Source organism: Coregonus clupeaformis, unplaced genomic scaffold (assembly GCF_020615455.1).
Source record: "Coregonus clupeaformis isolate EN_2021a unplaced genomic scaffold, ASM2061545v1 scaf0059, whole genome shotgun sequence".
Taxonomy (NCBI): domain Eukaryota; kingdom Metazoa; phylum Chordata; class Actinopteri; order Salmoniformes; family Salmonidae; genus Coregonus; species Coregonus clupeaformis.
The window spans coordinates 371187-396447 of record NW_025533514.1 but is presented as its reverse complement, the minus strand read 5'-3'; the positions used below and the strand labels follow the sequence as shown (position 1 = coordinate 396447).

The following is a 25261-nucleotide window of genomic DNA, read 5'->3' as shown; positions in this document are numbered from 1 at the left end:
TTGCGGTACACAATGTCACGGCATAAGGGCTGTTTTGAATGAATAGAGTAGCTAATGATATTTTCAGAAATAATTGTAAATGTCACATCTGGTTGGGCATGACAATAGTAGTTGGCAAGGCAGCAACAACTAACAGATCTGGAACCAGGACCCCACAATCATCTCAAAATAGTGTGGCACATTAGCTACATTTAGGGACCTCAGCTGTAGCTACATGACTGAGACCAAATGTGAATGTGATCAAAGCCTACAACCACATATGACCAATCTGTGTGGCATCCTGTGTTGAGCAGCGTGGTACATTCCATTTATGCACCTCTGCTGTACGTGACCTGAGTCAGTGTTGAGATCAGTGACTAGCTACAGCACTACGGTCTCTTGTTGTGTTGGTCTAGCGTGGCTAGTGGAGACGCCCAGTAAGATGGCACCATCGTAGACATAGAGCTTCTAGAAGGGGGAAAGGCCATCAGACCACACTAATGTTCCCGAGTGGAGCAGAGAAGAGCAGTCTCAGTTGAATGACCAGTCTTGAAACCTGACTGGTTTGGATCAAGAAGGTCATTCTGAGAGAGATAGCAGGAGAGTTGGCTAGAGACGGCACGCTCAATAGTTTTGGAGAGAGAAAGAAAGAAGGGATACTGGTCTGTAGTTTTTGACATCGGAGGGGATCGAGTGTAGGTTTTTTTAAGGAGGGGGCGCAACTCTCGCTCTCTTGAAGACGGAAGGGACATGGCCAGCGGTCAAGGATGAGTTGATGAGCGAGGTGAGGTAAGGGAGAAGGTCTCCGGAAATCATCTGGAGAAGAGAGGAGGGGTTAGGGTCAAGCGGGCAGGTTGTTGGGCAGCCGGCCGTCACAAGTCGCAAGATTTCATCTGGAGAGAGAGGGGAGAAAGAAGTCAAAGCATAGGGTAGGGCAGTGTGAGCAGGACCAGCTGTGTCATTTGACTTAATAAATGAGGATCGGATGTCGTCAACCTTCTTTTCAAAATGGTTGACCAAGTCATCCACAGAGAGGAGGAGGGACGGGGAGGAGGAGGATTCAGCAGGGAGGAGAAGGTGGTAAAGAGCTTCCTAGGGTTAGAGGCAGAGGCTTGACATTTAGAGTGGTAGAAAGTGGCTTTAGCAGCAGAAACAGAGGACGTTGTTAGAGCTGGCCCTAAAGGTGATATTCTTCTTTTAGGAGAATATAACAGTACTCAAGTGCAACTGTTGAGGAGTTTGTAGCCTCAATGACATTGTAAACTATAAATGTAATAACATGTATATAATACAACTATGTCAAGATGTTACTATTCCCTCTGCTAGAATAGACTGGAATGCAGCCCTAGGACAAGAGAACTGGAACAAAGTCTTGTTGTTGTCTGGCAAATATTGTATATCTAATAAGGTGAAAGAAGTATCCTACAAACTCATTCATAGAATCTACCCTGTAAAGACCTTTATTGTACACAGATTCCAAATAGCTCTTGATAACAAATGTGTATTTTGTGGTTGTGACCCAGAGACTCTTGACCATTTCTTTTGGGACTGTTCTTAAGTCAGAAGATTTTATTTTAAAAGAAACCACTATTAATGTTAAAGACTGATATTATGTTTTATTTTGATCCAACTGATTTGGACCCTGATTTAACTTTCATTGTTAATTTTTCATGGAAGATTCTTTATTTTACTAGACACTCTTATCCAGAGCGAATTACAGTTAGTGAGTGCATAAATTTTTCATACTGGCCCCCCGTGGGGAATCGAACCCACAACCCTGGCGTTGCAAGCACCATGCTCTACCAACTGAGCTACTGGATACCTTTATCCATAACATGAAGAGGGCGGAGAACAAATCCCTCTTCACATTGTTTGAGATAGAATTGAAATATTATTTCGAAATTATCAGTAAGTGTAAAAACAAAAAAGCAATAGGTACGAAAAAACGTTTTGACAAATTGAAAATGTATCCCGATATGAAATACCCGTCTGTTAGGTTTATGTACTCTTGTTTGTATATCTCTGTTTTTGTATTTGTTTTGTTCATAATAATACAAAATAATAATAATAATAATAAACAAAAATCATAACACTGCTACTTCCTGTGTGGTCATCAACATGCGACGAAACTGGGAGAGGGTTGTTACTAGTTAACCCACCCACAAAGTCAAAATTGTGTATCATAAAGTTTCGTTAAAAAGATTGCTCCTTGGTCTTCATTTAAGGTTAGGCATAAGGTTAGTAGTGTGGTTAAGGTTAGGTTTAAAATCAGATTTTAAGAAGAGAAACTGTAGAAATACCCGGGGGTTAGCCATAATCATGACTTTGTGGCTGTGGTAACTAGTGACGACCCCGGGTGAGAAGTGGGAGATTCAAAGGAGCAAAAGAAGCAGTAATTTTATATTTCATTAAACAATGCCATCTACGACCAGTTAAAACGACAAGGAAGACCAAGACATCGGTGTAAGGTAATATCATTTACTGTGTATTAGCAAGTCCATGTTTCTTGTTTATGGCACAAATGGTTTTGCATGACTGTTAACATAGCTAACGTTAGCTAGCTAACTAACTAGACAAGAGATGCGAAAAGGAAAATAAAATAAGTAGCAAAAATGAGTGATAGTTCACAAAAGTGGTACTGTAAATGTTCATGTTACAGAATGACCTCGGAACGATACACAGTGTTTTGAGCACACTCACTGATCACTCCCTTGGTCCCAGATCGGTTTGTCCTGTTGGCTGCCATTGGCAAGGTGGCAACTCCTACTGTCATCGGATACTGCTGTTGGCATATGACTACTAGTGCACGTCACCATGAATGAAAAGCCCCTTCTCTCCTGCCGCACTCACAAGCCCTGGTAGCTCGCCGTGATCGTATAGTGGTTAGTACTCTGCGTTGGGCCGCAGCAACCCCGGTTCGAATCCGGGTCACGGCATTGCGGTACACAATGTCACGGCATAAGGGCTGTTTTGAATGAATAGAGTAGCTAATGATATTTTCAGAAATAATTGTAAATGTCACATCTGGTTGGGCATGACAATAGTAGTTGGCAAGGCAGCAACAACTAACAGATCTGGAACCAGGACCCCACAATCATCTCAAAATAGTGTGGCACATTAGCTACATTTAGGGACCTCAGCTGTAGCTACATGACTGAGACCAAATGTGAATGTGATCAAAGCCTACAACCACATATGACCAATCAGTGTGGCATCCTGTGTTGAGCAGCGTGGTACATTCCATTTATGCACCTCTGCTGTACGTGACCTGAGTCAGTGTTGAGATCAGTGACTAGCTACAGCACTACGGTCTCTGTTGTGTTGGTCTAGCGTGGCTAGTGGAGACGCCCAGTAAGATGGCACCATCGTAGACATAGAGCTTCTAGAAGGGGGAAAGGCCATCAGACCACACTAATGTTCCCGAGTGGAGCAGAGAAGAGCAGTCTCAGTTGAATGACCAGTCTTGAAACCTGACTGGTTTGGATCAAGAAGGTCATTCTGAGAGAGATAGCAGGAGAGTTGGCTAGAGACGGCACGCTCAAGAGTTTTGGAGAGAAAAGAAAGAAGGGATACTGGTCTGTAGTTTTTGACATCGGAGGGATCGAGTGTAGGTTTTTTAAGGAGGGGCGCAACTCTCGCTCTCTTGAAGACGGAAGGGACATGGCCAGCGGTCAAGGATGAGTTGATGAGCGAGGGTGAGGTAAGGGAGAAGGTCTCCGGAAATCATCTGGAGAAGAGAGGAGGGGGTTAGGGTCAAGCGGGCAGGTTGTTGGGCAGCCGGCCGTCACAAGTCGCAAGATTTCATCTGGAGAGAGAGGGAGAAAGAAGTCAAAGCATAGGGTAGGGCAGTGTGAGCAGGACCAGCTGTGTCATTTGACTTAATAAATGAGGATCGGATGTCGTCAACCTTCTTTTCAAAATGGTTGACCAAGTCATCCACAGAGAGGGAGGAGGGACGGGGAGGAGGAGGATTCAGCAGGGAGGAGAAGGTGGTAAAGAGCTTCCCTAGGGTTAGAGGCAGAGGCTTGACATTTAGAGTGGTAGAAAGTGGCTTTAGCAGCAGAAACAGAGGACGTTGTTAGAGCTGGCCCTAAAGGTGATATTCTTCTTTTAGGAGAATATAACAGTACTCCAAGTGCAACTGTTGAGGAGTTTGTAGCCTCAATGACATTGTAAACTATAAATGTAATAACATGTATATAATACAACTATGTCAAGATGTTACTATTCCCTCTGCTAGAATAGACTGGAATGCAGCCCTAGGACAAGAGAACTGGAACAAAGTCTTGTTGTTGTCTGGCAAATATTGTATATCTAATAAGGTGAAAGAAGTATCCTACAAACTCATTCATAGAATCTACCCTGTAAAGACCTTTATTGTACACAGATTCCAAATAGCTCTTGATAACAAATGTGTATTTTGTGGTTGTGACCCAGAGACTCTTGACCATTTCTTTTGGGACTGTTCTTAAGTCAGAAGATTTTATTTTAAAAGAAACCACTATTAATGTTAAAGACTGATATTATGTTTTATTTTGATCCAAACGATTTGGACCCTGATTTAACTTTCATTGTTAATTTTTCATGGAAGATTCTTTATTTTACTAGACACTCTTATCCAGAGCGAATTACAGTTAGTGAGTGCATACATTTTTCATACTGGCCCCCGTGGGAATCGAACCCACAACCCTGGCGTTGCAAGCACCATGCTCTACCAACTGAGCTACTGGATACCTTTATCCATAACATGAAGAGGGCGGAGAACAAATCCCTCTTCACATTGTTTGAGATAGAATTGAAATATTATTTCGAAATTATCAGTAAGTGTAAAAACAAAAAAGCAATAGGTACGAAAAAACGTTTTGACAAATTGAAAATGTATCCCGATATGAAATACCCGTCTGTTAGGTTTATGTACTCTTGTTTGTATATCTCTGTTTTTGTATTTGTTTTGTTCATAATAATACAAAATAATAATAATAATAATAAACAAAAATCATAACACTGCTACTTCCTGTGTGGTCATCAACATGCGACGAAACTGGGAGAGGGTTGTTACTAGTTAACCCACCCACAAAGTCAAAATTGTGTATCATAAAGTTTCGTTAAAAGATTGCTCCTTGGTCTTCATTTAAGGTTAGGCATAAGGTTAGTAGTGTGGTTAAGGTTAGGTTTAAAATCAGATTTTAAGAAGAGAAACTGTAGAAATACCCCGGGGGTTAGCCATAATCATGACTTTGTGGCTGTGGTAACTAGTGACGACCCCGGGTGAGAAGTGGGAGATTCAAAGGAGCAAAAGAAGCAGTAATTTTATATTTCATTAAACAATGCCATCTACGACCAGTTAAAACGACAAGGAAGACCAAGACATCGGTGTAAGGTAATATCATTTACTGTGTATTAGCAAGTCCATGTTTCTTGTTTATGGCACAAATGGTTTTGCATGACTGTTAACATAGCTAACGTTAGCTAGCTAACTAACTAGACAAGAGATGCGAAAAGGAAAATAAAATAAGTAGCAAAAATGAGTGATAGTTCACAAAAGTGGTACTGTAAATGTTCATGTTACAGAATGACCTCGGAACGATACACAGTGTTTTGAGCACACTCACTGATCACTCCCTTGGTCCCAGATCGGTTTGTCCTGTTGGCTGCCATTGGCAAGGTGGCAACTCCTACTGTCATCGGATACTGCTGTTGGCATATGACTACTAGTGCACGTCACCATGAATGAAAAGCCCCTTCTCTCCTGCCGCACTCACAAGCCCTGGTAGCTCGCCGTGATCGTATAGTGGTTAGTACTCTGCGTTGTGGCCGCAGCAACCCCGGTTCGAATCCGGGTCACGGCATTGCGGTACACAATGTCACGGCATAAGGGCTGTTTTGAATGAATAGAGTAGCTAATGATATTTTCAGAAATAATTGTAAATGTCACATCTGGTTGGGCATGACAATAGTAGTTGGCAAGGCAGCAACAACTAACAGATCTGGAACCAGGACCCCACAATCATCTCAAAATAGTGTGGCACATTAGCTACATTTAGGGACCTCAGCTGTAGCTACATGACTGAGACCAAATGTGAATGTGATCAAAGCCTACAACCACATATGACCAATCTGTGTGGCATCCTGTGTTGAGCAGCGTGGTACATTCCATTTATGCACCTCTGCTGTACGTGACCTGAGTCAGTGTTGAGATCAGTGACTAGCTACAGCACTACGGTCTCTGTTGTGTTGGTCTAGCGTGGCTAGTGGAGACGCCCAGTAAGATGGCACCATCGTAGACATAGAGCTTCTAGAAGGGGGAAAGGCCATCAGACCACACTAATGTTCCCGAGTGGAGCAGAGAAGAGCAGTCTCAGTTGAATGACCAGTCTTGAAACCTGACTGGTTTGGATCAAGAAGGTCATTCTGAGAGAGATAGCAGGAGAGTTGGCTAGAGACGGCACGCTCAAGAGTTTTGGAGAGAAAAGAAAGAAGGGATACTGGTCTGTAGTTTTTGACATCGGAGGGATCGAGTGTAGGTTTTTTAAGGAGGGGCGCAACTCTCGCTCTCTTGAAGACGGAAGGGACATGGCCAGCGGTCAAGGATGAGTTGATGAGCGAGGTGAGGTAAGGGAGAAGGTCTCCGGAAATCATCTGGAGAAGAGAGGAGGGGGTTAGGGTCAAGCGGGCAGGTTGTTGGGCAGCCGGCCGTCACAAGTCGCAAGATTTCATCTGGAGAGAGAGGGGAGAAAGAAGTCAAAGCATAGGGTAGGGCAGTGTGAGCAGGACCAGCTGTGTCATTTGACTTAATAAATGAGGATCGGATGTCGTCAACCTTCTTTTCAAAATGGTTGACCAAGTCATCCACAGAGAGGGAGGAGGGACGGGGAGGAGGAGGATTCAGCAGGGAGGAGAAGGTGGTAAAGAGCTTCCTAGGGTTAGAGGCAGAGGCTTGACATTTAGAGTGGTAGAAAGTGGCTTTAGCAGCAGAAACAGAGGACGTTGTTAGAGCTGGCCCTAAAGGTGATATTCTTCTTTTAGGAGAATATAACAGTACTCCAAGTGCAACTGTTGAGGAGTTTGTAGCCTCAATGACATTGTAAACTATAAATGTAATAACATGTATATAATACAACTATGTCAAGATGTTACTATTCCCTCTGCTAGAATAGACTGGAATGCAGCCCTAGGACAAGAGAACTGGAACAAAGTCTTGTTGTTGTCTGGCAAATATTGTATATCTAATAAGGTGAAAGAAGTATCCTACAAACTCATTCATAGAATCTACCCTGTAAAGACCTTTATTGTACACAGATTCCAAATAGCTCTTGATAACAAATGTTATTTTGTGGTTGTGACCCAGAGACTCTTGACCATTTCTTTTGGGACTGTTCTTAAGTCAGAAGATTTTATTTTAAAAGAAACCACTATTAATGTTAAAGACTGATATTATGTTTTATTTTGATCCAACTAATATGGGACCCTGATTTAACTTTCATTGTTAATTTTTCATGGAAGATTCTTTATTTTACTAGACACTCTTATCCAGAGCGAATTACAGTTAGTGAGTGCATACATTTTTCATACTGGCCCCCCGTGGGAATCGAACCCACAACCCTGGCGTTGCAAGCACCATGCTCTACCAACTGAGCTACTGGATACCTTTATCCATAACATGAAGAGGGCGGAGAACAAATCCCTCTTCACATTGTTTGAGATAGAATTGAAATATTATTTCAAATTATCAGTAAGTGTAAAAACAAAAAGCAATAGGTACGAAAAAACGTTTTGACAAATTGAAAATGTATCCCGATATGAAATACCCGTCTGTTAGGTTTATGTACTCTTGTTTGTATATCTCTGTTTTTGTATTTGTTTTGTTCATAATAATACAAAATAATAATAATAATAATAAACAAAAATCATAACACTGCTACTTCCTGTGTGGTCATCAACATGCGACGAAACTGGGAGAGGGTTGTTACTAGTTAACCCACCCACAAAGTCAAAATTGTGTATCATAAAGTTTCGTTAAAAGATTGCTCCTTGGTCTTCATTTAAGGTTAGGCATAAGGTTAGTAGTGTGGTTAAGGTTAGGTTTAAAATCAGATTTTAAGAAGAGAAACTGTAGAAATACCCCGGGGGTTAGCCATAATCATGACTTTGTGGCTGTGGTAACTAGTGACGCACCCCGGGTGAGAAGTGGGAGATTCAAAGGAGCAAAAGAAGCAGTAATTTTATATTTCATTAAACAATGCCATCTACGACCAGTTAAAACGACAAGGAAGACCAAGACATCGGTGTAAGGTAATATCATTTACTGTGTATTAGCAAGTCCATGTTTCTTGTTTATGGCACAAATGGTTTTGCATGACTGTTAACATAGCTAACGTTAGCTAGCTAACTAACTAGACAAGAGATGCGAAAAGGAAAATAAAATAAGTAGCAAAAATGAGTGATAGTTCACAAAAGTGGTACTGTAAATGTTCATGTTACAGAATGACCTCGAACGATACACAGTGTTTTGAGCACACTCACTGATCACTCCCTTGGTCCCAGATCGGTTTGTCCTGTTGGCTGCCATTGGCAAGGTGGCAACTCCTACTGTCATCGGATACTGCTGTTGGCATATGACTACTAGTGCACGTCACCATGAATGAAAAGCCCCTTCTCTCCTGCCGCACTCACAAGCCCTGGTAGCTCGCCGTGATCGTATAGTGGTTAGTACTCTGCGTTGTGGCAGCAGCAACCCCGGTTCGAATCCGGGTCACGGCATTGCGGTACACAATGTCACGGCATAAGGGCTGTTTTGAATGAATAGAGTAGCTAATGATATTTTCAGAAATAATTGTAAATGTCACATCTGGTTGGGCATGACAATAGTAGTTGGCAAGGCAGCAACAACTAACAGATCTGGAACCAGGACCCCACAATCATCTCAAAATAGTGTGGCACATTAGCTACATTTAGGGACCTCAGCTGTAGCTACATGACTGAGACCAAATGTGAATGTGATCAAAGCCTACAACCACATATGACCAATCTGTGTGGCATCCTGTGTTGAGCAGCGTGGTACATTCCATTTATGCACCTCTGCTGTACGTGACCTGAGTCAGTGTTGAGATCAGTGACTAGCTACAGCACTACGGTCTCTGTTGTGTTGGTCTAGCGTGGCTAGTGGAGACGCCCAGTAAGATGGCACCATCGTAGACATAGAGCTTCTAGAAGGGGGAAAGGCCATCAGACCACACTAATGTTCCCGAGTGGAGCAGAGAAGAGCAGTCTCAGTTGAATGACCAGTCTTGAAACCTGACTGGTTTGGATCAAGAAGGTCATTCTGAGAGAGATAGCAGGAGAGTTGGCTAGAGACGGCACGCTCAAGAGTTTTGGAGAGAAAAGAAAGAAGGGATACTGGTCTGTAGTTTTTGACATCGGAGGGATCGAGTGTAGGTTTTTTAAGGAGGGGGCGCAACTCTCGCTCTCTTGAAGACTGGAAGGGACATGGCCAGCGGTCAAGGATGAGTTGATGAGCGAGGTGAGGTAAGGGAGAAGGTCTCCGGAAATCATCTGGAGAAGAGAGGAGGGGTTAGGGTCAAGCGGGCAGGTTGTTGGGCAGCCCGCCGTCACAAGTCGCAAGATTTCATCTGGAGAGAGAGGGAGAAAGAAGTCAAAGCATAGGGTAGGGCAGTGTGAGCAGGACCAGCTGTGTCATTTGACTTAATAAATGAGGATCGGATGTCGTCAACCTTCTTTTCAAAATGGTTGACCAAGTCATCCACAGAGAGGGAGGAGGGACGGGGAGGAGGAGGATTCAGCAGGGAGGAGAAGGTGGTAAAGAGCTTCCTAGGGTTAGAGGCAGAGGCTTGACATTTAGAGTGGTAGAAAGTGGCTTTAGCAGCAGAAACAGAGGACGTTGTTAGAGCTGGCCCTAAAGGTGATATTCTTCTTTTAGGAGAATATAACAGTACTCCAAGTGCAACTGTTGAGGAGTTTGTAGCCTCAATGACATTGTAAACTATAAATGTAATAACATGTATATAATACAACTATGTCAAGATGTTACTATTCCCTCTGCTAGAATAGACTGGAATGCAGCCCTAGGACAAGAGAACTGGAACAAAGTCTTGTTGTTGTCTGGCAAATATTGTATATCTAATAAGGTGAAAGAAGTATCCTACAAACTCATTCATAGAATCTACCCTGTAAAGACCTTTATTGTACACAGATTCCAAATAGCTCTTGATAACAAATGTGTATTTTGTGGTTGTGACCCAGAGACTCTTGACCATTTCTTTTGGGACTGTTCTTAAGTCAGAAGATTTTATTTTAAAAGAAACCACTATTAATGTTAAAGACTGATATTATGTTTGTTTTGATCCAACTAATATGTGACCCTGATTTAACTTTCATTGTTAATTTTTCATGGAAGATTCTTTATTTTACTAGACACTCTTATTCAGAGCGACTTACAGTTAGTGAGTGCATACATTTTTCATACTGGCCCCCCGTGGGAATCGAACCCACAACCCTGGCGTTGCAAGCACCATGCTCTACCAACTGAGCTACTGGATACCTTTATCCATAACATGAAGAGGGCGGAGAAGCACTACGGTCTCTGTTGTGTTGGTCTAGCGTGGCTAGTGGAGACGCCCAGTAAGATGGCACCATCGTAGACATAGAGCTTCTAGAAGGGGGAAAGGCCATCAGACCACACTAATGTTCCCGAGTGGAGCAGAGAAGAGCAGTCTCAGTTGAATGACCAGTCTTGAAACCTGACTGGTTTGGATCAAGAAGGTCATTCTGAGAGAGATAGCAGGAGAGTTGGCTAGAGACGGCACGCTCAAGACGGCACGCTCAAAAGAAACCACTATTAATGTTAAAGACTGATATTATGTTTTATTTTGATCCAAATGATTTGGACCCTGATTTAACTTTCATTGTTAATTTTTCATGGAAGATTCTTTATTTTACTAGACACTCTTATCCAGAGCGAATTACAGTTAGTGAGTGCATACATTTTTCATACTGGCCCCCGTGGGAATCGAGACCCCACAACCCTGGCGTTGCAAGCACCATGCTCTACCAACTGAGCTACTGGATACCTTTATCCATAACATGAAGAGGGCGGAGAACAAATCCCTCTTCACATTGTTTGAGATAGAATTGAAATATTATTTCGAAATTATCAGTAAGTGTAAAAACAAAAAAGCAATAGGTACGAAAAAAGCGTTTTGACAAATTGAAAATGTATCCCGATATGAAATACCCGTCTGTTAGGTTTATGTACTCTTGTTTGTATATCTCTGTTTTTGTATTTGTTTTGTTCATAATAATACAAAATAATAATAATAATAATAAACAAAAATCATAACACTGCTACTTCCTGTGTGGTCATCAACATGCGACGAAACTGGGAGAGGGTTGTTACTAGTTAACCCACCCACAAAGTCAAAATTGTGTATCATAAAGTTTCGTTAAAAAGATTGCTCCTTGGTCTTCATTTAAGGTTAGGCATAAGGTTAGTAGTGTGGTTAAGGTTAGGTTTAAAATCAGATTTTAAGAAGAGAAACTGTAGAAATACCCCGGGGGTTAGCCATAATCATGACTTTGTGGCTGTGGTAACTAGTGACGACCCCCGGGTGAGAAGTGGGAGATTCAAAGGAGCAAAAGAAGCAGTAATTTTATATTTCATTAAACAATGCCATCTACGACCAGTTAAAACGACAAGGAAGACCAAGACATCGGTGTAAGGTAATATCATTTACTGTGTATTAGCAAGTCCATGTTTCTTGTTTATGGCACAAATGGTTTTGCATGACTGTTAACATAGCTAACGTTAGCTAGCTAACTAACTAGACAAGAGATGCGAAAAGGAAAATAAAATAAGTAGCAAAAATGAGTGATAGTTCACAAAAGTGGTACTGTAAATGTTCATGTTACAGAATGACCTCGGAACGATACACAGTGTTTTGAGCACACTCACTGATCACTCCCTTGGTCCCAGATCGGTTTGTCCTGTTGGCTGCCATTGGCAAGGTGGCAACTCCTACTGTCATCGGATACTGCTGTTGGCATATGACTACTAGTGCACGTCACCATGAATGAAAAGCCCCTTCTCTCCTGCCGCACTCACAAGCCCTGGTAGCTCGCCGTGATCGTATAGTGGTTAGTACTCTGCGTTGTGGCCGCAGCAACCCCGGTTCGAATCCGGGTCACGGCATTGCGGTACACAATGTCACGGCATAAGGGCTGTTTTGAATGAATAGAGTAGCTAATGATATTTTCAGAAATAATTGTAAATGTCACATCTGGTTGGGCATGACAATAGTAGTTGGCAAGGCAGCAACAACTAACAGATCTGGAACCAGGACCCCACAATCATCTCAAAATAGTGTGGCACATTAGCTACATTTAGGGACCTCAGCTGTAGCTACATGACTGAGACCAAATGTGAATGTGATCAAAGCCTACAACCACATATGACCAATCTGTGTGGCATCCTGTGTTGAGCAGCGTGGTACATTCCATTTATGCACCTCTGCTGTACGTGACCTGAGTCAGTGTTGAGATCAGTGACTAGCTACAGCACTACGGTCTCTGTTGTGTTGGTCTAGCGTGGCTAGTGGAGACGCCCAGTAAGATGGCACCATCGTAGACATAGAGCTTCTAGAAGGGGGAAAGGCCATCAGACCACACTAATGTTCCCGAGTGGAGCAGAGAAGAGCAGTCTCAGTTGAATGACCAGTCTTGAAACCTGACTGGTTTGGATCAAGAAGGTCATTCTGAGAGAGATAGCAGGAGAGTTGGCTAGAGACGGCACGCTCAAGAGTTTTGGAGAGAAAAGAAAGAAGGGATACTGGTCTGTAGTTTTTGACATCGGAGGGATCGAGTGTAGGTTTTTAAGGAGGGGCGCAACTCTCGCTCTCTTGAAGACGGAAGGGACATGGCCAGCGGTCAAGGATGAGTTGATGAGCGAGGTGAGGTAAGGGAGAAGGTCTCCGGAAATCATCTGGAGAAGAGAGGAGGGGTTAGGGTCAAGCGGGCAGGTTGTTGGGCAGCCGGCCGTCACAAGTCGCAAGATTTCATCTGGAGAGAGAGGGGAGAAAGAAGTCAAAGCATAGGGTAGGGCAGTGTGAGCAGGACCAGCTGTGTCATTTGACTTAATAAATGAGGATCGGATGTCGTCAACCTTCTTTTCAAAATGGTTGACCAAGTCATCCACAGAGAGGGAGGAGGGACGGGGAGGAGGAGGATTCAGCAGGGAGGAGAAGGTGGTAAAGAGCTTCCTAGGGTTAGAGGCAGAGGCTTGACATTTAGAGTGGTAGAAAGTGGCTTTAGCAGCAGAAACAGAGGACGTTGTTAGAGCTGGCCCTAAAGGTGATATTCTTCTTTTAGGAGAATATAACAGTACTCCAAGTGCAACTGTTGAGGAGTTTGTAGCCTCAATGACATTGTAAACTATAAATGTAATAACATGTATATAATACAACTATGTCAAGATGTTACTATTCCCTCTGCTAGAATAGACTGGAATGCAGCCCTAGGACAAGAGAACTGGAACAAAGTCTTGTTGTTGTCTGGCAAATATTGTATATCTAATAAGGTGAAAGAAGTATCCTACAAACTCATTCATAGAATCTACCCTGTAAAGACCTTTATTGTACACAGATTCCAAATAGCTCTTGATAACAAATGTGTATTTTGTGGTTGTGACCCAGAGACTCTTGACCATTTCTTTTGGGACTGTTCTTAAGTCAGAAGATTTTATTTTAAAAGAAACCACTATTAATGTTAAAGACTGATATTATGTTTTATTTTGATCCAACTAATATGGGACCCTGATTTAACTTTCATTGTTAATTTTTCATGGAAGATTCTTTATTTTACTAGACACTCTTATCCAGAGCGAATTACAGTTAGTGAGTGCATACATTTTTCATACTGGCCCCCCGTGGGAATCGAACCCACAACCCTGGCGTTGCAAGCACCATGCTCTACCAACTGAGCTACTGGATACCTTTATCCACAACATGAAGAGGGCGGAGAACAAATCCCTCTTCACATTGTTTGAGATAGAATTGAAATATTATTTCGAAATTATCAGTAAGTGTAAAAACAAAAAAGCAATAGGTACGAAAAAACGTTTTGACAAATTGAAAATGTATCCCGATATGAAATACCCGTCTGTTAGGTTTATGTACTCTTGTTTGTATATCTCTGTTTTTGTATTTGTTTTGTTCATAATAATACAAAATAATAATAATAATAATAAACAAAAATCATAACACTGCTACTTCCTGTGTGGTCATCAACATGCGACGAAACTGGGAGAGGGTTGTTACTAGTTAACCCACCCACAAAGTCAAAATTGTGTATCATAAAGTTTCGTTAAAAAGATTGCTCCTTGGTCTTCATTTAAGGTTAGGCATAAGGTTAGTAGTGTGGTTAAGGTTAGGTTTAAAATCAGATTTTAAGAAGAGAAACTGTAGAAATACCCCGGGGGTTAGCCATAATCATGACTTTGTGGCTGTGGTAACTAGTGACGACCCCGGGTGAGAAGTGGGAGATTCAAAGGAGCAAAAGAAGCAGTAATTTTATATTTCATTAAACAATGCCATCTACGACCAGTTAAAACGACAAGGAAGACCAAGACATCGGTGTAAGGTAATATCATTTACTGTGTATTAGCAAGTCCATGTTTCTTGTTTATGGCACAAATGGTTTTGCATGACTGTTAACATAGCTAACGTTAGCTAGCTAACTAACTAGACAAGAGATGCGAAAAGGAAAATAAAATAAGTAGCAAAAATGAGTGATAGTTCACAAAAGTGGTACTGTAAATGTTCATGTTACAGAATGACCTCGGAACGATACACAGTGTTTTGAGCACACTCACTGATCACTCCCTTGGTCCCAGATCGGTTTGTCCTGTTGGCTGCCATTGGCAAGGTGGCAACTCCTACTGTCATCGGATACTGCTGTTGGCATATGACTACTAGTGCACGTCACCATGAATGAAAAGCCCCTTCTCTCCTGCCGCACTCACAAGCCCTGGTAGCTCGCCGTGATCGTATAGTGGTTAGTACTCTGCGTTGTGGCCGCAGCAACCCCGGTTCGAATCCGGGTCACGGCATTGCGGTACACAATGTCACGGCATAAGGGCTGTTTTGAATGAATAGAGTAGCTAATGATATTTTCAGAAATAATTGTAAATGTCACATCTGGTTGGGCATGACAATAGTAGTTGGCAAGGCAGCAACAACTAACAGATCTGGAACCAGGACCCCACAATCATCTCAAAATAGTGTGGCACATTAGCTACATTTAGGGACCTCAGCTGTAGCTACATGACTGAGACCAAATGTGAATGTGATCAAAGCCTACAACCACATATGACCAATCTGTGTGGCATCCTGTGTTGAGCAGCGTGGTACATTCCATTTATGCACCTCTGCTGTACGTGACCTGAGTCAGTGTTGAGATCAGTGACTAGCTACAGCACTACGGTCTCTGTTGTGTTGGTCTAGCGTGGCTAGTGGAGACGCCCAGTAAGATGGCACCATCGTAGACATAGAGCTTCTAGAAGGGGGAAAGGCCATCAGACCACACTAATGTTCCCGAGTGGAGCAGAGAAGAGCAGTCTCAGTTGAATGACCAGTCTTGAAACCTGACTGGTTTGGATCAAGAAGGTCATTCTGAGAGAGATAGCAGGAGAGTTGGCTAGAGACGGCACGCTCAAGAGTTTTGGAGAGAAAAGAAAGAAGGGATACTGGTCTGTAGTTTTTGACATCGGAGGGATCGAGTGTAGGTTTTTAAGGAGGGGCGCAACTCTCGCTCTCTTGAAGACGGAAGGGACATGGCCAGCGGTCAAGGATGAGTTGATGAGCGAGGTGAGGTAAGGGAGAAGGTCTCCGGAAATCATCTGGAGAAGAGAGGAGGGGTTAGGGTCAAGCGGGCAGGTTGTTGGGCAGCCGGCCGTCACAAGTCGCAAGATTTCATCTGGAGAGAGAGGGGAGAAAGAAGTCAAAGCATAGGGTAGGGCAGTGTGAGCAGGACCAGCTGTGTCATTTGACTTAATAAATGAGGATCGGATGTCGTCAACCTTCTTTTCAAAATGGTTGACCAAGTCATCCACAGAGAGGGAGGAGGGACGGGGAGGAGGAGGATTCAGCAGGGAGGAGAAGGTGGTAAAGAGCTTCCTAGGGTTAGAGGCAGAGGCTTGACATTTAGAGTGGTAGAAAGTGGCTTTAGCAGCAGAAACAGAGGACGTTGTTAGAGCTGGCCCTAAAGGTGATATTCTTCTTTTAGGAGAATATAACAGTACTCCAAGTGCAACTGTTGAGGAGTTTGTAGCCTCAATGACATTGTAAACTATAAATGTAATAACATGTATATAATACAACTATGTCAAGATGTTACTATTCCCTCTGCTAGAATAGACTGGAATGCAGCCCTAGGACAAGAGAACTGGAACAAAGTCTTGTTGTTGTCTGGCAAATATTGTATATCTAATAAGGTGAAAGAAGTATCCTACAAACTCATTCATAGAATCTACCCTGTAAAGACCTTTATTGTACACAGATTCCAAATAGCTCTTGATAACAAATGTGTATTTTGTGGTTGTGACCCAGAGACTCTTGACCATTTCTTTTGGGACTGTTCTTAAGTCAGAAGATTTTATTTTAAAAGAAACCACTATTAATGTTAAAGACTGATATTATGTTTTATTTTGATCCAAATGATTTGGACCCTGATTTAACTTTCATTGTTAATTTTTCATGGAAGATTCTTTATTTTACTAGACACTCTTATCCAGAGCGAATTACAGTTAGTGAGTGCATACATTTTTCATACTGGCCCCCCGTGGGAATCGAACCCACAACCCTGGCGTTGCAAGCACCATGCTCTACCAACTGAGCTACTGGATACCTTTATCCATAACATGAAGAGGGCGGAGAACAAATCCCTCTTCACATTGTTTGAGATAGAATTGAAATATTATTTCGAAATTATCAGTAAGTGTAAAAACAAAAAAGCAATAGGTACGAAAAAACGTTTTGACAAATTGAAAATGTATCCCGATATGAAATACCCGTCTGTTAGGTTTATGTACTCTTGTTTGTATATCTCTGTTTTTGTATTTGTTTTGTTCATAATAATACAAAATAATAATAATAATAATAAACAAAAATCATAACACTGCTACTTCCTGTGTGGTCATCAACATGCGACGAAACTGGGAGAGGGTTGTTACTAGTTAACCCACCCACAAAGTCAAAATTGTGTATCATAAAGTTTCGTTAAAAAGATTGCTCCTTGGTCTTCATTTAAGGTTAGGCATAAGGTTAGTAGTGTGGTTAAGGTTAGGTTTAAAATCAGATTTTAAGAAGAGAAACTGTAGAAATACCCCGGGGGGTTAGCCATAATCATGACTTTGTGGCTGTGGTAACTAGTGACGACCCCGGGTGAGAAGTGGGAGATTCAAAGGAGCAAAAGAAGCAGTAATTTTATATTTCATTAAACAATGCCATCTACGACCAGTTAAAACGACAAGGAAGACCAAGACATCGGTGTAAGGTAATATCATTTACTGTGTATTAGCAAGTCCATGTTTCTTGTTTATGGCACAAATGGTTTTGCATGACTGTTAACATAGCTAACGTTAGCTAGCTAACTAACTAGACAAGAGATGCGAAAAGGAAAATAAAATAAGTAGCAAAAATGAGTGATAGTTCACAAAAGTGGTACTGTAAATGTTCATGTTACAGAATGACCTCGGAACGATACACAGTGTTTTGAGCACACTCACTGATCACTCCCTTGGTCCCAGATCGGTTTGTCCTGTTGGCTGCCATTGGCAAGGTGGCAACTCCTACTGTCATCGGATACTGCTGTTGGCATATGACTACTAGTGCACGTCACCATGAATGAAAAGCCCCTTCTCTCCTGCCGCACTCACAAGCCCTGGTAGCTCGCCGTGATCGTATAGTGGTTAGTACTCTGCGTTGTGGCCGCAGCAACCCCGGTTCGAATCCGGGTCACGGCATTGCGGTACACAATGTCACGGCATAAGGGCTGTTTTGAATGAATAGAGTAGCTAATGATATTTTCAGAAATAATTGTAAATGTCACATCTGGTTGGGCATGACAATAGTAGTTGGCAAGGCAGCAACAACTAACAGATCTGGAACCAGGACCCCCACAATCATCTCAAAATAGTGTGGCACATTAGCTACATTTAGGGACCTCAGCTGTAGCTACATGACTGAGACCAAATGTGAATGTGATCAAAGCCTACAACCACATATGACCAATCTGTGTGGCATCCTGTGTTGAGCAGCGTGGTACATTCCATTTATGCACCTCTGCTGTACGTGACCTGAGTCAGTGTTGAGATCAGTGACTAGCTACAGCACTACGGTCTCTGTTGTGTTGGTCTAGCGTGGCTAGTGGAGACGCCCAGTAAGATGGCACCATCGTAGACATAGAGCTTCTAGAAGGGGAAAGGCCATCAGACCACACTAATGTTCCCGAGTGGAGCAGAGAAGAGCAGTCTCAGTTGAATGACCAGTCTTGAAACCTGACTGGTTTGGATCAAGAAGGTCATTCTGAGAGAGATAGCAGGAGAGTTGGCTAGAGACGGCACGCTCAAGAGTTTTGGAGAGAAAAGAAAGAAGGGATACTGGTCTGTAGTTTTTGACATCGGAGGGATCGAGTGTAGGTTTTTAAGGAGGGGCGCAACTCTCGCTCTCTTGAAGACGGAAGGGACATGGCCAGCGGTCAAGGATGAGTTGATGAGCGAGGTGAGGTAAGGGAGAAGGTCTCCGGAAATCATCTGGAGAAGAGAGGAGGGGTTAGGGTCAAGCGGGCAGGTTGTTGGGCAGCCCGGCCGTCACAAGTCGCAAGATTTCATCTGGAGAGAGAGGGAGAAAGAAGTCAAAGCATAGGGTAGGGCAGTGTGAGCAGGACCAGCTGTGTCATTTGACTTAATAAATGAGGATCGGATGTCGTCAACCTTCTTTTCAAAATGGTTGACCAAGTCATCCACAGAGAGGGAGGAGGGACGGGGAGGAGGAGGATTCAGCAGGGAGGAGAAGGTGGTAAAGAGCTTCCTAGGGTTAGAGGCAGAGGCTTGACATTTAGAGTGGTAGAAAGTGGCTTTAGCAGCAGAAACAGAGGACGTTGTTAGAGCTGGCCCTAAAGGTGATATTCTTCTTTTAGGAGAATATAACAGTACTCCAAGTGCAACTGTTGAGGAGTTTGTAGCCTCAATGACATTGTAAACTATAAATGTAATAACATGTATATAATACAACTATGTCAAGATGTTACTATTCCCTCTGCTAGAATAGACTGGAATGCAGCCCTAGGACAAGAGAACTGGAACAAAGTCTTGTTGTTGTCTGGCAAATATTGTATATCTAATAAGGTGAAAGAAGTATCCTACAAACTCATTCATAGAATCTACCCTGTAAAGACCTTTATTGTACACAGATTCCAAATAGCTCTTGATAACAAATGTGTATTTTGTGGTTGTGACCCAGAGACTCTTGACCATTTCTTTTGGGACTGTTCTTAAGTCAGAAGATTTTATTTTAAAAGAAACCACTATTAATGTTAAAGACTGATATTATGTTTTATTTTGATCCAAATGATTTGGACCCTGATTTAACTTTCATTGTTAATTTTTCATGGAAGATTCTTTATTTTACTAGACACTCTTATCCAGAGCGAATTACAGTTAGTGAGTGCATACATTTTTCATACTGGCCCCCCGTGGGAATCGAACCCACAACCCTGGCGTTGCAAGCGCCATGCTCTACCAACTGAGCTACAGGAGACCTTTATCCATAACATGAAGAGGGCGGAGAACAAATCCCTCTTCACATTGTTTGAGATAGAATTGAAATATTATTTCGAAATTATCAGTAAGTGTAAAAACAAAAAAGCAATAGGTACGAAAAAACGTTTTGACAAATTGAAAATGTATCCCGATATGAAATACCCGTCTGTTAGGTTTATGTACTCTTGTTTGTATATCTCTGTTTTTGTATTTGTTTTGTTCATAATAATACAAAATAATAATAATAATAATACAAAAATCATAACACTGCTACTTCCTGTGTGGTCATCAACATGCGACGAAACTGGGAGAGGGTTGTTACTAGTTAACCCACCCACAAAGTCAAAATTGTGTATCATAAAGTTTCGTTAAAAAGATTGCTCCTTGGTCTTCATTTAAGGTTAGGCATAAGGTTAGTAGTGTGGTTAAGGTTAGGTTTAAAATCAGATTTTAAGAAGAGAAACTGTAGAAATACCCGGGGGTTAGCCATAATCATGACTTTGTGGCTGTGGTAACTAGTGACGACCCCGGGTGAGAAGTGGGAGATTCAAAGAAGCAAAAGAAGCAGTAATTTTATATTTCATTAAACAATGCCATCTACGACCAGTTAAAACGACAAGGAAGACCAAGACATCGGTGTAAGGTAATATCATTTACTGTGTATTAGCAAGTCCATGTTTCTTGTTTATGGCACAAATGGTTTTGCATGACTGTTAACATAGCTAACGTTAGCTAGCTAACTAACTAGACAAGAGATGCGAAAAGGAAAATAAAATAAGTAGCAAAAATGAGTGATAGTTCACAAAAGTGGTACTGTAAATGTTCATGTTACAGAATGACCTCGGAACGATACACAGTGTTTTGAGCACACTCACTGATCACTCCCTTGGTCCCAGATCGGTTTGTCCTGTTGGCTGCCATTGGCAAGGTGGCAACTCCTACTGTCATCGGATACTGCTGTTGGCATATGACTACTAGTGCACGTCACCATGAATGAAAAGCCCCTTCTCTCCTGCCGCACTCACAAGCCCTGGTAGCTCGCCGTGATCGTATAGTGGTTAGTACTCTGCGTTGTGGCCGCAGCAACCCCGGTTCGAATCCGGGTCACGGCATTGCGGTACACAATGTCACGGCATAAGGGCTGTTTTGAATGAATAGAGTAGCTAATGATATTTTCAGAAATAATTGTAAATGTCACATCTGGTTGGGCATGACAATAGTAGTTGGCAAGGCAGCAACAACTAACAGATCTGGAACCAGGACCCCACAATCATCTCAAAATAGTGTGGCACATTAGCTACATTTAGGGACCTCAGCTGTAGCTACATGACTGAGACCAAATGTGAATGTGATCAAAGCCTACAACCACATATGACCAATCTGTGTGGCATCCTGTGTTGAGCAGCGTGGTACATTCCATTTATGCACCTCTGCTGTACGTGACCTGAGTCAGTGTTGAGATCAGTGACTAGCTACAGCACTACGGTCTCTGTTGTGTTGGTCTAGCGTGGCTAGTGGAGACGCCCCAGTAAGATGGCACCATCGTAGACATAGAGCTTCTAGAAGGGGGAAAGGCCATCAGACCACACTAATGTTCCCGAGTGGAGCAGAGAAGAGCAGTCTCAGTTGAATGACCAGTCTTGAAACCTGACTGGTTTGGATCAAGAAGGTCATTCTGAGAGAGATAGCAGGAGAGTTGGCTAGAGACGGCACGCTCAAGAGTTTTGGAGAGAAAAGAAAGAAGGGATACTGGTCTGTAGTTTTTGACATCGGAGGGATCGAGTGTAGGTTTTTTAAGGAGGGCGCAACTCTCGCTCTCTTGAAGACGGAAGGGACATGGCCAGCGGTCAAGGATGAGTTGATGAGCGAGGTGAGGTAAGGGAGAAGGTCTCCGGAAATCATCTGGAGAAGAGAGGAGGGGTTAGGGTCAAGCGGGCAGGTTGTTGGGCAGCCGGCCGTCACAAGTCGCAAGATTTCATCTGGAGAGAGAGGGAGAAAGAAGTCAAAGCATAGGGTAGGGCAGTGTGAGCAGGACCAGCTGTGTCATTTGACTTAATAAATGAGGATCGGATGTCGTCAACCTTCTTTTCAAAATGGTTGACCAAGTCATCCACAGAGAGGGAGGAGGGACGGGGAGGAGGAGGATTCAGCAGGGAGGAGAAGGTGGTAAAGAGCTTCCCTAGGGTTAGAGGCAGAGGCTTGACATTTAGAGTGGTAGAAAGTGGCTTTAGCAGCAGAAACAGAGGACGTTGTTAGAGCTGGCCCTAAAGGTGATATTCTTCTTTTAGGAGAATATAACAGTACTCCAAGTGCAACTGTTGAGGAGTTTGTAGCCTCAATGACATTGTAAACTATAAATGTAATAACATGTATATAATACAACTATGTCAAGATGTTACTATTCCCTCTGCTAGAATAGACTGGAATGCAGCCCTAGGACAAGAGAACTGGAACAAAGTCTTGTTGTTGTCTGGCAAATATTGTATATCTAATAAGGTGAAAGAAGTATCCTACAAACTCATTCATAGAATCTACCCTGTAAAGACCTTTATTGTACACAGATTCCAAATAGCTCTTGATAACAAATGTGTATTTTGTGGTTGTGACCCAGAGACTCTTGACCATTTCTTTTGGGACTGTTCTTAAGTCAGAAGATTTGAGTGAGTTAGAAGATTTTATTTTAAAAGAAACCACTATTAATGTTAAAGACTGATATTATGTTTGTTTTGATCCAACTAATATGGGACCCTGATTTAACTTTCATTGTTAATTTTTCATGGAAGATTCTTTATTTTACTAGACACTCTTATTCAGAGCGACTTACAGTTAGTGAGTGCATACATTTTTCATACTGGCCCCCCGTGGGAATCGAACCCACAACCCTGGCGTTGCAAGCACCATGCTCTACCAACTGAGCTACAGGAGACCTTTATCCATAACATGAAGAGGGCGGAGAACAAATCCCTCTTCACATTGTTTGAGATAGAATTGAAATATTATTTCGAAATTATCAGTAAGTGTAAAAACAAAAAAGCAATAGGTACGAAAAAACGTTTTGACAAATTGAAAATGTATCCCGATATGAAATACCCGTCTGTTAGGTTTATGTACTCTTGTTTGTATATCTCTGTTTTTGTATTTGTTTTGTTCATAATAATACAAAATAATAATAATAATAATAAACAAAAATCATAACACTGCTACTTCCTGTGTGGTCATCAACATGCGACGAAACTGGGAGAGGGTTGTTACTAGTTAACCCACCCACAAAGTCAAAATTGTGTATCATAAAGTTTCGTTAAAAGATTGCTCCTTGGTCTTCATTTAAGGTTAGGCATAAGGTTAGTAGTGTGGTTAAGGTTAGGTTTAAAATCAGATTTTAAGAAGAGAAACTGTAGAAATACCCGGGGGTTAGCCATAATCATGACTTTGTGGCTGTGGTAACTAGTGACGACCCCGGGTGAGAAGTGGGAGATTCAAAGGAGCAAAGAAGCAGTAATTTTATATTTCATTAAACAATGCCATCTACGACCAGTTAAAACGACAAGGAAGACCAAGACATCGGTGTAAGGTAATATCATTTACTGTGTATTAGCAAGTCCATGTTTCTTGTTTATGGCACAAATGGTTTTGCATGACTGTTAACATAGCTAACGTTAGCTAGCTAACTAACTAGACAAGAGATGCGAAAAGGAAAATAAAATAAGTAGCAAAAATGAGTGATAGTTCACAAAAGTGGTACTGTAAATGTTCATGTTACAGAATGACCTCGGAACGATACACAGTGTTTTGAGCACACTCACTGATCACTCCCTTGGTCCCAGATCGGTTTGTCCTGTTGGCTGCCATTGGCAAGGTGGCAACTCCTACTGTCATCGGATACTGCTGTTGGCATATGACTACTAGTGCACGTCACCATGAATGAAAAGCCCCTTCTCTCCTGCCGCACTCACAAGCCCTGGTAGCTCGCCGTGATCGTATAGTGGTTAGTACTCTGCGTTGTGGCCGCAGCAACCCCGGTTCGAATCCGGGTCACGGCATTGCGGTACACAATGTCACGGCATAAGGGCTGTTTTGAATGAATAGAGTAGCTAATGATATTTTCAGAAATAATTGTAAATGTCACATCTGGTTGGGCATGACAATAGTAGTTGGCAAGGCAGCAACAACTAACAGATCTGGAACCAGGACCCCACAATCATCTCAAAATAGTGTGGCACATTAGCTACATTTAGGGACCTCAGCTGTAGCTACATGACTGAGACCAAATGTGAATGTGATCAAAGCCTACAACCACATATGACCAATCTGTGTGGCATCCTGTGTTGAGCAGCGTGGTACATTCCATTTATGCACCTCTGCTGTACGTGACCTGAGTCAGTGTTGAGATCAGTGACTAGCTACAGCACTACGGTCTCTGTTGTGTTGGTCTAGCGTGGCTAGTGGAGACGCCCAGTAAGATGGCACCATCGTAGACATAGAGCTTCTAGAAGGGGGAAAGGCCATCAGACCACACTAATGTTCCCGAGTGGAGCAGAGAAGAGCAGTCTCAGTTGAATGACCAGTCTTGAAACCTGACTGGTTTGGATCAAGAAGGTCATTCTGAGAGAGATAGCAGGAGAGTTGGCTAGAGACGGCACGCTCAAGAGTTTTGGAGAGAAAAGAAAGAAGGGATACTGGTCTGTAGTTTTTGACATCGGAGGGATCGAGTGTAGGTTTTTTTAAGGAGGGGGCGCAACTCTCGCTCTCTTGAAGACGGAAGGGACATGGCCAGCGGTCAAGGATGAGTTGATGAGCGAGGTGAGGTAAGGGAGAAGGTCTCCGGAAATCATCTGGAGAAGAGAGGAGGGGTTAGGGTCAAGCGGGCAGGTTGTTGGGCAGCCGGCCGTCACAAGTCGCAAGATTTCATCTGGAGAGAGAGGGGAGAAAGAAGTCAAAGCATAGGGTAGGGCAGTGTGAGCAGGACCAGCTGTGTCATTTGACTTAATAAATGAGGATCGGATGTCGTCAACCTTCTTTTCAAAATGGTTGACCAAGTCATCCACAGAGAGGGAGGAGGGACGGGGAGGAGGAGGATTCAGCAGGGAGGAGAAGGTGGTAAAGAGCTTCCTAGGGTTAGAGGCAGAGGCTTGACATTTAGAGTGGTAGAAAGTGGCTTTAGCAGCAGAAACAGAGGACGTTGTTAGAGCTGGCCCTAAAGGTGATATTCTTCTTTTAGGAGAATATAACAGTACTCCAAGTGCAACTGTTGAGGAGTTTGTAGCCTCAATGACATTGTAAACTATAAATGTAATAACATGTATATAATACAACTATGTCAAGATGTTACTATTCCCTCTGCTAGAATAGACTGGAATGCAGCCCTAGGACAAGAGAACTGGAACAAAGTCTTGTTGTTGTCTGGCAAATATTGTATATCTAATAAGGTGAAAGAAGTATCCTACAAACTCATTC

General features: G+C 42.5%; 6 non-coding genes across 6 annotated transcripts; all 6 read left to right on the top strand.

Moving 5' to 3' along the window:
• The first annotated feature begins 5756 nt into the window (after positions 1-5756).
• Positions 5757-5828, top strand: trnah-gug. Its single transcript has one exon. It is a non-coding gene; the product is annotated as a tRNA-His (tRNA).
• Positions 5829-12112: 6284 nt separating this feature from the next.
• On the top strand, positions 12113-12184 carry trnah-gug. The gene has a single exon. It is a non-coding gene; the product is annotated as a tRNA-His (tRNA).
• Positions 12185-15025: 2841 nt separating this feature from the next.
• On the top strand, positions 15026-15097 carry trnah-gug. The gene has a single exon. It is a non-coding gene; the product is annotated as a tRNA-His (tRNA).
• Positions 15098-17938: 2841 nt separating this feature from the next.
• On the top strand, positions 17939-18010 carry trnah-gug. Its single transcript has one exon. It is a non-coding gene; the product is annotated as a tRNA-His (tRNA).
• A 2837-nt stretch (positions 18011-20847) lies between these two features.
• Positions 20848-20919, top strand: trnah-gug. Its single transcript has one exon. It is a non-coding gene; the product is annotated as a tRNA-His (tRNA).
• A 2856-nt stretch (positions 20920-23775) lies between these two features.
• On the top strand, positions 23776-23847 carry trnah-gug. The gene has a single exon. It is a non-coding gene; the product is annotated as a tRNA-His (tRNA).
• Positions 23848-25261: the final 1414 nt, after the last annotated feature.